The sequence below is a fragment of the Aethalodelphis obliquidens genome, unplaced genomic scaffold (genome assembly GCF_003676395.1).
Source record: "Aethalodelphis obliquidens isolate GAN/ISIS:26980383/991018 unplaced genomic scaffold, ASM367639v1 scaffold26, whole genome shotgun sequence".
Classification (NCBI taxonomy): domain Eukaryota; kingdom Metazoa; phylum Chordata; class Mammalia; order Artiodactyla; family Delphinidae; genus Aethalodelphis; species Aethalodelphis obliquidens.
The window spans coordinates 15,418,129-15,434,742 of record NW_020837970.1 but is presented as its reverse complement, the minus strand read 5'-3'; the positions used below and the strand labels follow the sequence as shown (position 1 = coordinate 15,434,742).

The 16,614-nt window shown below is 45.8% G+C and overlaps 1 long non-coding RNA gene across 1 annotated transcript in view; it reads right to left on the bottom strand.

The window, feature by feature from the left end:
* LOC113629183 (uncharacterized) overlaps positions 1-16,164 on the bottom strand; it is a 66,659-nt gene extending 50,495 nt beyond the window's left edge. The window contains exons 1-3 of the long non-coding RNA XR_003436421.1: positions 16,117-16,164; positions 15,464-15,585; positions 10,368-10,483 (exon numbers count right to left, since the gene is read on the bottom strand). This is a non-coding gene — a long non-coding RNA (uncharacterized LOC113629183). The remainder of the gene's footprint in view (positions 1-10,367; positions 10,484-15,463; positions 15,586-16,116) is intronic.
* Positions 16,165-16,614: the final 450 nt, after the last annotated feature.

Genomic DNA, 16,614 nt, shown 5'->3' with positions numbered 1-16,614 from the left:
TTATTCTGCTCTGCAGTAGTTATTTCCACCATTTTATCTTCCAGCTCACTTATCCGTTCTTCTGCCTCAGTTATTCTGCTATTGAGTCCTTCTAGAGTATTTTTAATTTCAGTAACTGTGTTGTTCATCACTGTTTGTTTGCTCTTTAGTTCTTCTAGATCCTTGTTAAATGTTTCTTGTATTTTTTCCATTCTGTTTCCGAGATTTTGGGTCATCTTCACTATCATCACTCTGAATTCTTTTTCAGGTAGCTTGCCTATTTCATCTACATTTATTTGGTCTTGTAGGTTTTTACCTTTCTCCTTCATCTGTAACATATTTTTTTGTTGTTTCATTTTTTTCTTTTTTTTGGTAGATGGTGCTATATTCCTTTCTTACTGGTTGTTTGGCCTGAGACGTCCAGCCCTGGAGTTTGCAGGCAATTGGATAGAGCTGGGTCTTGGTGCTGAGATGAGGACCTCCGGGAAGCCTAACTCCTATAAATATTCCCTGGGGTCTGAGGTTCTGTGTTAGTCCAGCGGTTTGGACTTGGAACTCCTACCACAGGAGCTTGGGCCTGACCTCTGGCCTGGGAACCAAGATCTCTCAAGCTTTGTGGTGCAGTAAAAAAAAAGAAAGAAAGAAAGAAAGAAAGAAATGAACAGTACAATAGCAAAGGATAAAAAACAAAATAAAATTAGATATATTAGGAAAAATAAAACTATAAGTGAAACAACTGCAGCAAGGTAAAATAAAACCACAACAGAAAAAAAAAGGGGGTGGGGTGGGAACAAGCTAAAAGGAGAGAACAATAACAAAGTATAAAGAATAAAATAAAATTAGAAAAATAAAAGATTTATTAGGAAAAACAACAATGAATCAACAAGGTAAAACAGAACCCCAATCTAAAAGAGGAAAAAAGAAAAACAAAAGACTTGGCTACGGGAGCGGAGTTTAGGTGGGGAGTGGAACTTAGGCAGGGGCAGGGTTTAGGGTGAGGTAGGACCTAGGCGGGTGGTGGGGTGACGTTTGAATGTGGGGCAGGGCCTCTGCTTAGGACCCGAGCAGAAGGGGAGAGGCAGCATGTAGAGAGGAAGGCGTCTGGAGTGTGGAGTTCTGGAGTTTGGCAGTAGGGCCCTGAGTGAGGGTGCGTGGGTGGAGTTCAGGCCCAGCGCAGTTGGAGGGAGGGGGTCTCCCAGTGTAGAGGTGGGGCCCTGGGAGGGGGTGTAGGGGCGGGGCTTGGGCTCTGTGCAGGAGGAGGGAGGCTCCTAGGGCAAAGGATTAGGCCCGGGAGTGCGTGGTGCCTAAGTGGACAGGGAAAGCACTGGCCGCATTCCCTTCCAGTCCTTTGCACCCCTCCCCCATCATCTCCCCCAGGGTCTCCACCTTCTCTGCTGGACCCCTAGCGGGGGTGGGTCCCACTGGGTGTAGGAATTCCTTCCCTCTCCCAGCTGCCCCTCAGGGGTGCCGGTCCCGGAGGTCCGGCCTTTACTTTTGTTCCCCCTTCCTTCCTTCTCACTCCCTCAGGACCCACGCGGCTGGAGGGGGCCTTGGTGGGCAGAGGATCAGGCCCTGGATCTCAGCAGGCTTCGAGGGCCCAAGTGGGCAGGGGAAACGTGGCCACACTCCCTTTTGAGCCTCTGCCCTCCATGTGGTTCCCCAATTTCCCCCTTCAGGCGTGGGATCCCTTCCCTTCCCCCAGCCGCCCCTCAGGGGCGCCAGTCCTGTCTCACCTCCACGTCTCTTCCCTCTTCACTCCCCCCATGCCCCATGTCCTACCCAGTCGCTCGGTGTTCCTCCTGTCCCCTTAGGTGTCTGTGGTCCCCCACCGGTGCCTGGTAGGTGCCCTAGTTGTGAGGAGACGGGAATTCTGTGTCCTCCTAGTCCGCCATCTTGACTCTGCCCATCCCAACTCCTATTTTTTGAATTTTGTGTGCACACACGTGCTCAGTGGGCAAAACTGAAGCGTAATATCTTTGGTGGGCCAAAGGCTGCACCTCTTGGACTCCTGTGAAGGATTTGGGGGATAGTTAATAGATGCTAGTCATACCAAACAGGCATCTGCCATTGGCCTGAGAATATTTCCTTCACTTCTTAGTCTTGCTATTTGCTGCAAGTGTTCTCTCAGCCTTGATTTCTGTGTAAGTTAGTTGGGCATAATAAATAATTCCCGTATTTTATCAGTGTTTATCACTTAGAATTTTTTTCAATTTTGTAGTTAATTGAAAGTACTCTTTTAGAGTTATGTTTTTATCATTCATCTCTCTTTTACACATCAAAAAAAAGAAAAATAAATTGGTTTTGGCATCCCTAAAACTTGTCCACATTTAAAGTCTAGCCCTTGTGAATCACCATGGTTCAGCAACATCACCGTCTGTGTTTTTCTGTATGAGGTTATCCTCTGTGCTCTGTGGGTTGAAGAGGTAGCCCTTCTTAAAAGGACACTTCACTAGTCAGTAGTCTTTGGAATTTTCTTTCTAACCACTGACACTAATTTTGCAAGTACAGGCAATAAAACTACCTCAGGACTGCTGCCTGGCCAATATGATTATGAATCACACCCCAATATTGGAGAATTAAGATGGGATAAATGAGGGTCTTTGAATTGAAGTATAGCATGGAATGTATTTTTCATCATGTGTTGTAGTAATCAGTAACCTATTGTTTCTTCATAATGCTTTGTGATGAAAGTCACCTTATCATTCTATTTTTTAGGTTTGGAAACTCAACCTCAGAAAGGTAAAGTAAGCTACACAAGTAATTGGAGGAAGAGTTTGCATCCAGCTGTGTCCAACCAAGCCATCCCCTCTCCATGCCCCTGCCCATTCCACCCTGCTCCATCTTTGACACTGTAAAGCCTCTTATTTTGCCCTTGGAGGTTAATAGATCTTGGGGCACTCTGTTTCTCTAGGCCACACCAGCTTGGAGGGAGCAAGTATAACTGCATCATAAATAACATGAATAAAACAATGTTTCTATGACCCAATCTCTACCCACAGAATTGCAGGAATCCCAGAGGCTCTCCAATCTCTCTCAACCAGCTTAGGGAATATCCAGGTGGGTCTCATAGGTACTTCCCAATTAGTCCACCAGGCCCTTAACTCAGTAGGTTGCCTTTCTCCCATTTGTCCTTCTGTGGGCCAAAGGTCACTGACCAGAATTTCCACAGGGAGGATCTCTCATCCTCCTCCCATCTGCTCTAAATACCCTCCATGTGTGGTGGGGCTCTTTTTTTGTTCCCTGCTCTCAGAACTGGGTCCCTGTACCAAGTCTGTGGGTTGGGTATCTCTCCTGAGAGAGGCTCTCTGACCTGACCTTTATGGAAAATGATTCTCCCCGCTTCAATCTTCCTGTCTATGGCCTACCCACAACCTCCAACTTTCCAGACATGCTCAGATGCACAGGAATTCACAGCTGTGGCAGCTTAAGGCTAAGCTCTAGGTTGAAGGACCCGAAGACATAAGCCCTGTCTCCCTGTATTAGTTTTCTGTTGCTATGGTAACAAATCACCACAAATGTAGTGGCTTAAAACAGCACACTTATTATCTCACATTTCTGTAGGTCAGAAGTCCAGGCAGGCTTGGTTGAGTTCTCTGCTTATGGTTTTCATAAGGCTGAAATTAAAGTGTCAGGACTGGGCTCTTGTCTGAAGGCTCTGGGGGAGAATCCACTTCCACACTCCTTCAGGTTGCTGATAGAATTCTGTTTTTGTTGTGGTTGTAGGACTGAGGTCCCTGTTTCCTTGCTGTCAGCCGGGGGCTGGTCTTTGCTTCTACATGCTGCCTTATTTCTTCTCGTGCTTTCCATGTGCTGCCTCCACCCCTCCAGCAATAATCGGTTGCCCTCTCATGCTTTGAGTCTCCAGCTTCCTCTTCTTCCTCATCTCTGATTCCAGCAAGATAAAGTGCTCTACCTTTAAGGGCTCACGTGACTGGATCGGCCCCACCCAGGTAATACAGGATATCTCCCTATAATCACCATAAGATGCAAAACTTTGATTATATCTGAAAAGTTGCTTACCATGTAACAAAACATATTCATAGGTTTCAGGGATAATGGCATGGTTATCTCTGGGGGAGCATGGCTTGGTCTACCACACCCCTAATTAGTTTGGAATCTTGCAGAGTGGGTATACGGCACAACCCTGACATTGCAGGCACCTAATAAATTCTGTTTCTCGGAGGATTTGGGGGGGGCCCTTTTGTCTAACAAAGAAGATTAAAGAGAGGGTTAAAATTCCTGAGAATTTAGTTTAAAAAAAGTTCTTTACTCAAATTAATAGGGGAAAAGACACTGCCGCCTTGTGGGAGGTAAATCCCTTAAAGTCAGTGGCTCTGGCTTGGTGGTACTCCTAAAGCTTGGTGTGAGGAAGCCTCTGGGTACTGTCTGCTGTTTCTGGGGTGGACAGAGCAGATGGCCCATCTCCTGTTGTTGATCAGACTGGGCAGAGTGGGTTTGCTTAGGGCCAGGGAGCTGGGGTTAAAGATGCTGGCTTTTCCCAGGCTGGCTTTTAGCCAGTGGCTTGGGAAATCTTGGATGGGGAGGCTGTGTGAAAACAAATTCACATGCGTTCGGTCAGGTACATTTTGTGCTGGGGACTTACACATTCTGGACCTCCTCGAACCTCACAGAAACCCACCGGTAGGCTGTAGGGGCCCCATTTTACAGATAAGGAAACTCAGGCTCTGAAACTCAGGCTCTGAGAGGGTAAATGACACTCTCAAAGTCACTCGGTGAGGCACAGAGGCAGCACTAGAGCCTGCTCTTCTCTCATAGTTCATCCTCTTTCCTCCATTCTGCAGGCACTCCATGGGGAGGCAAGGAGCCATGGTTTGTCACTGATGTACTGGGTGACTATGGAAGCTTCTCCACTTGTCATTCAAGTCCTAGTCTACCTCTCTCCTGACCACCTCAATTTTTTTTCCCCTCCAAGTACCTACGCCATGCATTCATTCATTCTGAACTCAATACACTTAAGTATTTATAACACACTAGGCGCTATGCTGGGTGCTGGAAATGAAGGCAAGCAAGACAGACCATCCGGTCCACCCATCAATGAGCTGACAGCTGCCTTCACTCTTGGAGAAGACAATTATACAAGTAACAACAGTGAAGTGTGATAAGCATTAGGATGGGGATATCGAGGATGCTATGAAATAGCAGGGTGTAGGTTCTAACCTATTCTAATGATAAGAAGAACCTCTTGGAGGGGATATCAAAGTCAAGTCCTGAAGGATAAGGTGAAATTAGCTAGACCAGGAGAGTGGGCAAGAGTGATGCAAGCAGAGACTTCCCTGGTGGTCCAGTGGGTAAGGCTCCACTGTCCCAAAGCAGGGGGCCTGGGTTTGATCCCTGGTCAGGGAACTAGATCCCTCATTCATGCTGCGACTAAGAAGTCCACGTGCCGTGACTAAAGATGCTGCACAGCCTAAGTAAATAAATAAGTAAATCAATATTTTTAAAAAAAAGTGATGCAAGCAGAAGGGACATGGCATACAAAGGCCAGGAGGCAAGAGTGCCTGGAAAAATAGTTCATGAAATCAGGAGAACAAAGTGAAACCAAGCAGCACCCTGTGGGGTCCCTCCTGGGTATAAATCCTTTCTGTGCTCCCTGTTTCTGGTTTGTAGGAAATAGGTTTCATTCAGCCTCCTGGACCTTCCCTACGTTCCAAAGAGCAGATTCAAACAATTACTAATCGGGGAAGTAAGAGAATGTAGAAACAAGGGAGGGTCAGCCAAGAAACAATAGTGTAGCAATGGGGCAGGGTCCCGGTTTCTCCAAAAGGAATATACGTAACAATATCTTTGAGTTCTTTTGCAGGCCCCCCACCAGGTGGAGGGTAATAACTTCAGGCTGGGCACAAGATTCCTGGAACACCACCCTGTTACCTCACCAACAACCAATCAGAAGCAAGTCACACATCCTGCAGCCCTCACCTCAAATTTTGCCTATAAAAACTTCTCCCTAAAAACCATCAGGGAGTTTGGGCTTTTTTTTTTTTTTTGCGGTACGCGGGCCTCTCACTGCTGTGGCCTCTCCCGTTGCGGAGCACAGGCTCCGGACGCGCACGCTCAGCGGCCATGGCTCACGGGCCCAGCCGCTCTGCGGCATGTGGGATCTTCCCGGACCGGGGCACGAACCTGTGTCCCCTGCATCGGCAGGCGGACTCCCAACCACTGCGTCACCAGGGAAGCCCCAATAATTTAATTTTTGACTTTTTTTTTTTTTTTTAACGGTACGCGGGCCTCTCATTGTTGCGGCCTCTCCCGTTGCGGAGCACAGGCTCCGGACGCGCAGGCTCAGCGGCCATGGCTCACGGGCCCAGCCGCTCCGCGGCATGTGGGATCTTCCCGGACCGGAGTACGAACCCGTTTCCCCTGCATTGGCAAGCGGACTCTCAACCACTGCGCCACCAGGCAAGCCCCAGTTTGGGCTTTTTGAGTGGAAATCTCCTGGTCTCTTTGCTTGGCCCTACAATAAATCGTTCTCTGCTCCAAACTCTGACGTTTCAGTTTGTTTGGCCTCACTGTGTGTTGGGCACATGAACTTCAGTTCAGTAACAAAAGCAAAACAAAAAGTATCCACCTGACACATTTTTGGACAACAAACTATTCTCCAACACCAGTTGGGTGTTCAACAATTCAATTCATTCTGAAACTAACCACCCAGAGTTAGTGCAGACCCTACAGCTCAGTCCCACAACACGACCTCCACTTCAGATACCAGTTTTAAGTCTCAGGCCACCCAAACCTCTGACCTACTGTCTATAAATAAGGGGCTCCCTGGACCCCCTCCTTGGGGTTGATGATTTGCTAGATCAGCTCACCAAACTCAGGAAGTCACTTTACTTACACTTACCAGCTGATAATAAAGAAGTACACAGGGAGAGATCAGGAAGGGTCCGGAGCAGAGGAACTTCTCTCTGTGAAACTGGGGTGCACCATCCTCCCAGCATGTGAACGTGCTCACCAACTCCAAACTACTCTCTCTCTCGCTTGCTCTTCAAGGGTTTTTATAGACCTCAACCTCCAGCGTTTCCTTACCAACTCCCAGCGGGAAATTCTCACACTTTAATCACCTGGTCCTTCTGGTAACCAGCCCCATCTGGAGGCTATCTAGGGGCCCTGCCCTAAATCACTTCTTTAGCATAAACTTAGGATAGAAAGGGATTCCTTATGAATAACAAAAGACACTCCTATCACTCAGGAAATCCCAAGGATTTCAGGAGCTCTGTGCCAGGGAAAAGCAGAGACCAAATATTTATTTAATTATATAGCAGTCTATAAGGAGCAGAGTTTCAGGCAGCAAATGGCAAGAGCTGAGGCCTGAGAGATAAGAGGACCAGATCAAGAAAGATTTGTGTATAGATGAGGTTAAACAATTTCTAATTTAGTGCAGTGGGGTGCCCCTAAGGGTTTAAGTAGGGGAGTGATAGGGTGAGATTTGCATGTTATAAAGATGCCTTTTGGAGAACTGATTATAGGGACAAACCTAGAGTCAGAGAGACTAGTAAGGAAGATATTATGGTAATCCTGGTGGAGACAATGAGTGGCTTTGGGAGGCCAACAAGATGGAAAGAAGTGGGTGGGGTCACGAGAGGGTTGAGCTGGCCTGACTTTGATGTTGGATGCCTTGTGATCTCTATCATTCTTCCGGAAATTAATTGTGCTCTCCCTTACAACATTTATTTTTACATTTATTCGTACTTCTTTAATGTTGTTGTTTGACTTTTCATGCATTTATATCTATGACTCCAACATTCCTTAAAATCTGAGATGATCGCACATACCTAATACAAATGTAATTTTTTCTTTCTTCTTTTTTTTTGATTCTTTGGGCCTCAGTTTCCTTATTGTTAACGTGGAGTTGATAACCCAGGCTTTCCCTGCCCCATAAAGTTATTTTGAAGACCTGGTATTCAATGAGATGATGATGAAATGCTTTAAATAGGATGCAGCTGTAACAGATGATGCTCAGAAAGGGATTACCTATCTGCATTAGATTAGTACTGCCCGGAGTGTATATTGGTCAGGATGCAGTCAGAAAAAGAGAAGAAAAAAGCTGGTGTGGTCTCTCTTGTGTGGTTGATTCTTAAATTATGACTTAAGTTCAATTAGTAATGGCCACATAATACTGACTTCAGCCAGAGAGAAGCCTGGAAAAATGTTTATTGTGATAATTGAGTTGGATGGTCAATGGTTTCATATACCTACTGGAGTAACCCTAACACCTCAACTGTACATGGGATTGGTTTGAACCCCATCTCACAAGGTAGGGAAAACCCAGGCCTTCTCCAAGATTTCTGTGAATTCCCTGGACCTGTGTTTTTCAGTGTCACCTGACTCTAAACTTCTTTCTTTGTTGTCTTGTGGACACGCCTTTATCTCTATCCCAGAATTGCCCCCAAAGTTGAACACAGCCTGTACTCTTTGCTGCCCACTAGCCCTGCTCCCACAAAGGCAGCTTTGTAATAGACATTTATTGGAGATTTGGAGAATAGGTTACCCTGGAGAGAGGACTGGTTTGCAGAATTGCAGTCCAGAGATCTCTCTGTTCTTAAAAATCTTCCCCAATTTTTCACAGAATACGGCATTAGTATCTGACCAGATTGCTTAGTTTTCCTTTTTCGTCTCTCCTTTGTTCTTCCTCATCCCCAAATTCTTCTTTTTATTTTGGCCGCACGGTGTGGCATGTGGGATATTAGTTCCCCGACCAGGGATTGAACCCCAGCCCCCTGCAGTGGAAGCGTGCAATCCTAACCATTGGTCCGCCTGGGAATTCCCACCAAATTCTTGTTCAATTCTTAGGCAGAGCCATTGAGTATTTAGCTATCTTTGTTGTTTCCTCCCCACCCAGGTCCTTAGGGCCTCACCTTCTATCCCCAAGGGGCCTGTCAAGGTATTTTCCTAAACAAAGACACTTCCTTCCCTAAAAAGGAACTCTGGTGCCAGCTGATAAAACAATAGCGTCTTGTATCCACTACAACAATGACAAGGTTGCCAGATTGTGTTTATTTTTCAGAGGATCTGACATTAGTTGGGTCTTTTGGCAAATGGGAAAAGTAACCTGTCTGCATCCCTGGTAATTTAGGTTTGCACCCCTTATGTCATCTGATTTGATGCTCACAAGTTTGGGAGAAAGGCTGGGTCGTTCTGATCAGCCCATTTTACGATGGGCAAAAACAGGGTTTAGAAATGACAAGTGACTGGATGAATGAGCTTCTAGGCTAGACCTTGAACCCAGATCTCAGCTCATTCAATTCTCCTTCCCTTGAGAGTTTTCATGAAAATTGAAAACATCCCTTGTTTGTTAGTCAAGTAAGCTGTTTTGAGAATGAACTTAGTGCCCCTGTGTAGAAGGTCAAAAGAGACGTGGGTTATTTGACAGATGGGTTTTACATAAGTGCTGGAGGAAAAGATACTCTGTCAGCAGATGCTTTTCTGTGCTGAGACTGAAATGTTAGCCTCCTCAAGATAACTGTCTTGAGGCTGTTAGGAAAGGCTGAGGCTAAGGAGGAATCCAGCCAGATTACCCCCTTCTCCCTGGCGTGGATGCTTTCCCCACTTCTCTCCCATCCACACACTATCCTCCTTCAAGGCCCACTTCCCACTCCCAAAATTCTCTGGGAATCCATCCCTGACAGCCACACGTGGATTCAATCCTTCTCTTCTGGGAATCCCGTTGGCAATTACTCTCTGCTTTGCACCATTAGTGCGTTCTCGGATCAGTGGCTTCCAAACTTGTTTGGTTGCCACCCACAGTGAAAAACATGTATTTTTCCTGCATCTCTGTACACAGCTCCCCCTCTCCCCCACACACAGAGCAACACCTGCATGTATAGCACTGAACAAAGTTTCACGCACAGTTACTCTTATTTCATATGATACACACTAATATATCTTTCCTATTCTACTTAATTCTTTTCTACCAAAAAATGCTGGTTGGAGCGCATTAAATTGACTTCATGACCCACTAAGAATAATCATTCCCCTGATCTCTCTGCAACGCAGTGTAATACTTTATCATACACTGCAGCCTCCACACACACACACACACACACACACACACACACACCCTCCCCCACTGCTCCTGAGCTTCGAGGTCAGTTCCCTTCATATCTCACCTGGGTACTCCCAGAAGATCCTCACCAGCCTCTTGCCCTAAGTGTCTCTCTTTTGCATTCTCCCCATTGATTTCTCTCAAATGCAAATTTCATCTGATCAGTCTGATGTATAAAAACCTCCTGGGGCTTTCCATAGTGCGTTCCAGAAAATTGCCTGAGGAAAAGGCCCTTTGCAGACTGTCTGCTCACTAGCTTTCTCCTTCAGCAAGTCCAGGCCCTTTGGGCTCCCCCCGCCCGCCCCCCACCCCCACCCCCGTCACTCACCTGCGTCAGAGTCAGCTGTTTCCTTCCTCTGTGAATTCGCACACGCTGTCCCCCGACTGGAAGGCCTCTCTCTCTTCTCTGGTGGAAAACTACTTTCACTTTAAGAACTCGGATTACTAGAAAGAAGGAAATCCTGCCATTTGCGACAACGTGGATGGACCTTGAGCGCATTGTGCTCGGTGAGATAAGCCAGACGAAGGCAAATATTGTATATCACTTGTACGTGGAATCAAAAAAAGCCAAACTCATAGAAACAGAGAGAAGAATGGTGATTACCAGAGAACGGGGGGGACCACGGGTTTGGGGAGATGCTGGTCAAAGGGTACAAACTTGTAACTAGAAGATGGGAAGGTAATGCACTGCCTAGTAATTATAGTCAAAAATATAGTATCGTATACTTGAAAACTGCTAAAAGAGTAGATCTTAAACGTTCTCGCCACAAAAAAGAAATGGTAATTATGTGAAGTAATAGAAATGTTAGCTAACACTATGGTGGTAATCATACTGCCATCCACAAATGTATCAAATCAACTCCTTGTGCACCTTAAACTTACACAATCTTATACGTCAATTATATCTCAATAAATAAGAAATAAAACTCAGACTACCTATCACCATGAAGTGGTGTTTTGATTGCTCCTACATACTACTTATGAAACTGTGCACCTCAGGTTGGGACTCAAACCCATGCAGCTGGGACTTGAAACCGGCCAAAACCCACAGTCTTCCAACTGAGATCACACACCTGGTTTCAGGACTTAGTGAAGGTCAGGTTGTTGACGTCTCATCGCAGAAAGAATTCAGTGAGAGACAAAGTGGTAGGTAAGAAGTGGATTTATTTAGAGAGAAACACACTCCACAGACAGAGCGTGGGCCATCTCAGAGGGTGAGAAAGGCGCCAGGGTATGGGGTTGTCAGTTTTTATAGGGGTGGGTAATTTCATAGGCTAATGAGTGGGAGGAGTATTCCAGCTATTTTAGGAAGGGGCGGGGATGTCCAGGAATTGGGCCACCGCCCACTTTTTGATCCTTCTGGTCAGCCTTGGAACTGTCATGGCGCCTGTGGGTGTGTCATTTAGCTTGCTGATGTGAGCATATAGTGAAGCTCAAGGTCTAGTGGAAAAAGTTGACTTGTCCGCCATCTTGGACCCATTTGGTTCTAATCAGTTTATGTCATGTCCTTGGGCTATGTCATTCTTTCAAAGGTTGTGCCCTGCCCTCTTGCCGCCTATTTCATTCCCCCCTCAGATTTTACTCCCATATTCTTATGGGAAGCAGAAGGGTGATGGTCCGTCTTGTGTAACTACTTCAAGGCTGAGTAGGGGCATCGACCCTGCCTGTCAGGGAGTAAACATCTCTGGATGCCAGATCTAGGGGGCTCCTGGGGCAGGACAGTTCCTTGTTTTAAGTCAGTATGGGCTTGGAATCCTCGCATAGCCATCATCTTGGTGTGGAACTGTTGTAACTGCTTCCATAGACTTTCTATGAATCTCCCTGATGATGAAGCACTTTTTGTAACAGCATCAGAGTACAAAAATATCTATAAATGACAAAAGACTTAAAAGCCATGGTTAAACATCTGATTACAATGTAATCGATAAAGAAACTTGGTTACAATAAGCAGAAATACGAATGATTACATTTAACATACCAAGTAACCCTAGTTAAATATTTCTCTTCTAAGATACCTAGGGGTCCTCTAAAGTACCCCAAAGTTAGCTGGAAATCAAAACAAGCTTAATTAAAATTTGACATTTGGGAAGTTTGTCAAAAAGTTTTAAAACACTTGGTCAAATAAGATCATAGGTCGCTGTGAGACAATACTTAACTAAAGTTACAAAAGATCTCAAAAACAAATACAGATCACTTAAAGGCAAAAAACTCATACTATCTGTTATTAAAAGCAGCATTTCAAGAAAACTTTGGAGGGAGAAACCAAATCCAGTCTTGTCCCAGCCCACTCCCAACAAAATCCATTTACCCAACTAAATTTAATCCAATCTTAGAAAATCCTGATCATGTATAACTCTTTTCAGTAGTTTTCATTCTTCACACCTTCTTTTACTAAAAATACATATCTTACTCTTCTTAGAAGTTGTTTTCGGGCTTCCCTGGTGGCTCAGTGTTTGAGAATCCACCTGCCAACGCAGGGGAAACGGGTTCGAGCCGCGGAGCAGCTCCCACAGGCCGCGGAGCAGCTAAGCCCGTGCGCCACAACTACTGAGCCTGTGCACTAGAGCCCGTGCGCCACAACTACTGAAGCCCACACACCTAGAGCCCGTGCTCGGCAACAAGAGAAGCCACCGTAATGAGAAGCCCGTGCACCACAATGAACAGTAGCCTCCGCTCACCGCAACTAGAGAGAGCCCGCGCAGCAACGAAGACCCAATGCAGGCCAAAATAAACAAATACGTTTTTAAAAAAGTTTTTTTCACATTGAGTTACCTTTCTTGTTGACAAATTTGTAACATAGAATAAGGTCTTATTTGACCTCTAATAAACTTAGATTTATTAGAAGTATTACGCTTAACATCGATGACTCTTACATGTCTATGTTAATAAAACCAACAGGCTTAAGCCACCTTCAATACCAGACAGCAGTTTAGTACTGAATATTTTCCAGATGACATGAACCTGAAATTCATTCTGGCCAGATTATTTTCTATTTCTGAGTATTTATATAAGCACTTAATTTTTTTTAAGCCAATTAAGTAGAGTTCTTTTACTAATCCATTTTTGGCAATATCATACACCTACAACACACGTATAGGTACATATGAACACACAAACACAGAGGCCTCACAGTTCCCATTTCAAAATTTCAGCCCTGAGTCAGGTACAATATAAAAGCCATCAGTTACAAGGGGTTGGATTCAAATCGGGCTTCTAGCAGATGAAACAAATCAAGGTCACCTACCTAGATGGCTAAACCCTTTTTACTAGCGTTTACAGAAAAGACACTTAAGATTTCTATTTATCCTTGACAAGTAAAGTTCTAAATTACTTTTTCTTTTCTTTTTTTTTTTTTTCTTTGCGGTACGCGGGCCTCTCCCTGCTGTGGCCTCTCCCGTTGCGGAGCACAGGCTCCGGACGCGCAGGCTCAGCGGCCATGGCTCATGGGCCCAGCCGCTCTGCGGCATGTGGGATCTTCCCGGACCGGGGCACGAACCCGTGTCCCCTGCATCGGCAGGCGGACTCTCAACCACTGCGCCACCAGGGAAGCCCTCTAAATTACTTTTTAAACATTCGTTTATTTAAAACGATAGCAGAGATAAGCGTTCTTGAGAAGACCAGATAGGACATTTGTATCTCAAAGGTACAGGCAAGTTCCTCCTAGGATGACTTTGTTTTCCTTACTAGCCTCTTAAGATAAATAGGGAAGGTTTGGGGGGTGGTAAAAGGATCGGTGGACTTTGTATTAGTTTGGAGCCACACCTCTGATCCCCTAAAGACAACATTTGTGAAACAAAGACAGTTTTGTTTTCTTCTTCAATGATATTGAAGGACTGACAGACCCATTCACCTATGTTGGAAAGTTTTACTTTTCCTCATTTAGCTTAGGGGAGAAGGCCTCTTCCAAAATTCCTATCGGGCTCTGAATATCAGCTATGGTCAGTTTAGGCAGACCGGCGGCCTGCTGTTTTGGTAATCTACTTGCAAACATTTCTGAGGATCTTCCCTAGGTTTAAGAAATTTGTACCTTATATTTAGATACTATATAACGCTTTTTACTTAATAATCACTGGCTGGATACAGTTGGCCAAGCCCGGAACCTCGATATTCCATATTCCAGGGTTTACTAAGGCTTTTATTTTAGCTTCAGATTTTATCTGTTCCGTTTTGCTTTTTGTCAGAACCATTTGGTGATGAGGGTGGTTCCCTTGCCCCTCGAGAAACAGAGTGACCCCTCATTCAGTTAATAAATCTCTTCCCATTAAAGGGATGGGACAGTCAGGCACAAACAGGAAGGAATGTAAAAACAGCTGGCCGTCGATCTTGCACAAAAGGAGTTCCAGGAAAGTGTGCCCCTGTCTCTTCCCTGACGACCCCATTACGTATTCCTTATGGCTGCTAAGGTTTCCAGTCCTTTGGGTTAAGACCGAGAAGGTTGCACCAGTGTCTGTAAGAAATTCTATGAAATGGCTCGCGACATCAACGACCACCCAAGAGTTAGTTATGCAGATGTATCTCTAGGCAGAGCCGCTTTCGGCCGGCCGTGGGTTCCTTTAGTTTTCTGATTTCAAAACCATCAAGGGCTGAGGGGTCCCTGTCGCTCTCTGGCATCTGGGGCATTCCCGCTTCCAATGCCCTGGCTGTTTTTGTAAAGGGCACATCAATCATCATCTTCCCTCCAGTGCCCCTTTTGTCCACACGGCACACACTGGCCTTGTATGGGTACCCGTGGGCCTTGTGGTCTGCCAGGGCCAGATTGGCCCAGAAAAGCCAGCTTCCCCTTTAGTGGTCTCCGAGTGGACAAAGCCACTGCAATCATTTGGGCCTTTTGCATATTTCTCTTGGGTGCATTCAGCCTTTTGGGCCATATCTCTATTACTGAAAACCAAATAGGCCAATTGGAACAAGTCATTCATTGGAGTCTGAGGACCAGCAATTGCTTTCTGAATTTTGTGCCTGATGTCTGGGGCAGACTAGGCTATGAAATGCACAGGCAAAAGGGTCTGTACCTCGGGGGAGGAGGGATCCATGGACCTGTAGGGTGAGTCAGTTAAAATGTCCTCTGTGTCCTTCCTAGAGTTATCCCTCCCGAGCTACATACACCTTAAGTTCCTTTTGGGTTTCATTGACTAGATACAAGGCCATGAAAATTTGAACATAAGGTACTTCACTCCATTTTAAATGTCCTAACTCATATTGTGGCCAAACCTGATTACCTAACCTACTAAGTTTTTTCCTTTTAATTCCTGTTGTCCGTATCTTTCCTAATCCTGGAGTATATGGCCCAGAGGGGTGTTGGTTGGGATTGTTGCAGCCTGACCCATTTCAGACAAGCCTGAGGTGATGTCTTTAACTCCTGAGCTATCCAAAACTCCACTCTTAAGTCAAAATCCACCGTGCAATTTAGTCAAGATTTGTACTTACAATTTTAGATGATATCCCTTCCAAGGTAGTCTCCCAACCAGGTGTTAGTGTCCAAAAAGTCGCAAAGAAATGGCACAGAAGACGTCCCCAGTTGTGTTGACGATGAGTGGGAGTTGTTCTACCTATAAGTTGGGAATAAAGGGTCAGCACTTGTAAGGGTCAGAGGGAGGGGAGTGAAAGCAATAAAAAGTACACCTTGGTGGTCACACAGGTCTTCTGGGTTTAACAGAAGAAAGAAAGAAATAGAGCAGGAATGAACAAGAATACAAGAATATAGAAGAAAAACCTCAGAGTCAAGGAGAAGAGTATAGAGATGAACAATTCTGTCTTGGACCTGCTGTTGGATGTCCATAAGTTATACGGGGTTGACCCACTGGTCAAAAATGAGCAGACGTCGGCAGAACATCTTCCCCTGTATGCCTGGCTCGTGGCATCCTACTGGCCTCTTTAGGACCAAGACCTAACTCTCAACATTTTCTTACCTTACCACTGTCCCTTTGTGGTCACCAGCTGAAACCGTGCACCTCAGATTGGGACTTGAACCCACACGGCCGGGACTCAAACCCAGCCAAAACCCTGATTGGGACTCAAACCCATGCAGCTGGGACTTGAAACCGGCCAAAACCCACAGTCTTCCAATTGAGATCACACACCTGGTTTCAGGACTTAATGAAGGTCAGGTTGTTGACGTCTCATCGCAGAAAGAATTCAGTGAGAGACAAAGTGGTAGGTAAGAAGTGGATTTATTTAGAGAGAAACACACTCCACAGACAGAGTGTGGGCCATCTCAGAGGGTGAGAAAGGCACCAGGGTATGGGGTTGTCAGTTTTTATAGGAGTGGGTAATTTCATAGGCTAATGAGTGGGAGGAGTATTCCAGTTATTTCAGGAAGGGGCGGGGATTTCCAGGAATTGGGCCACCGCCCACTTTTTTTTTTTTTTTTTCTTCTTTTTTGCGTACGCGGGCCTCTCACTGTTGTGGCCTCTCCCGTTGCGGAGCACAGGCTCCGGACGCGCAGGCTCAGCGGCCATGGCTCACGGGCCCAGCCTTTCCACGGCATGTGGGATCCTCCCGGACCGGGGCACGAACCCATGTCCCCTGCATCGGCAGGCGGACTCTCAACCACTGCACCACCAGGGAAGCCCCACCGC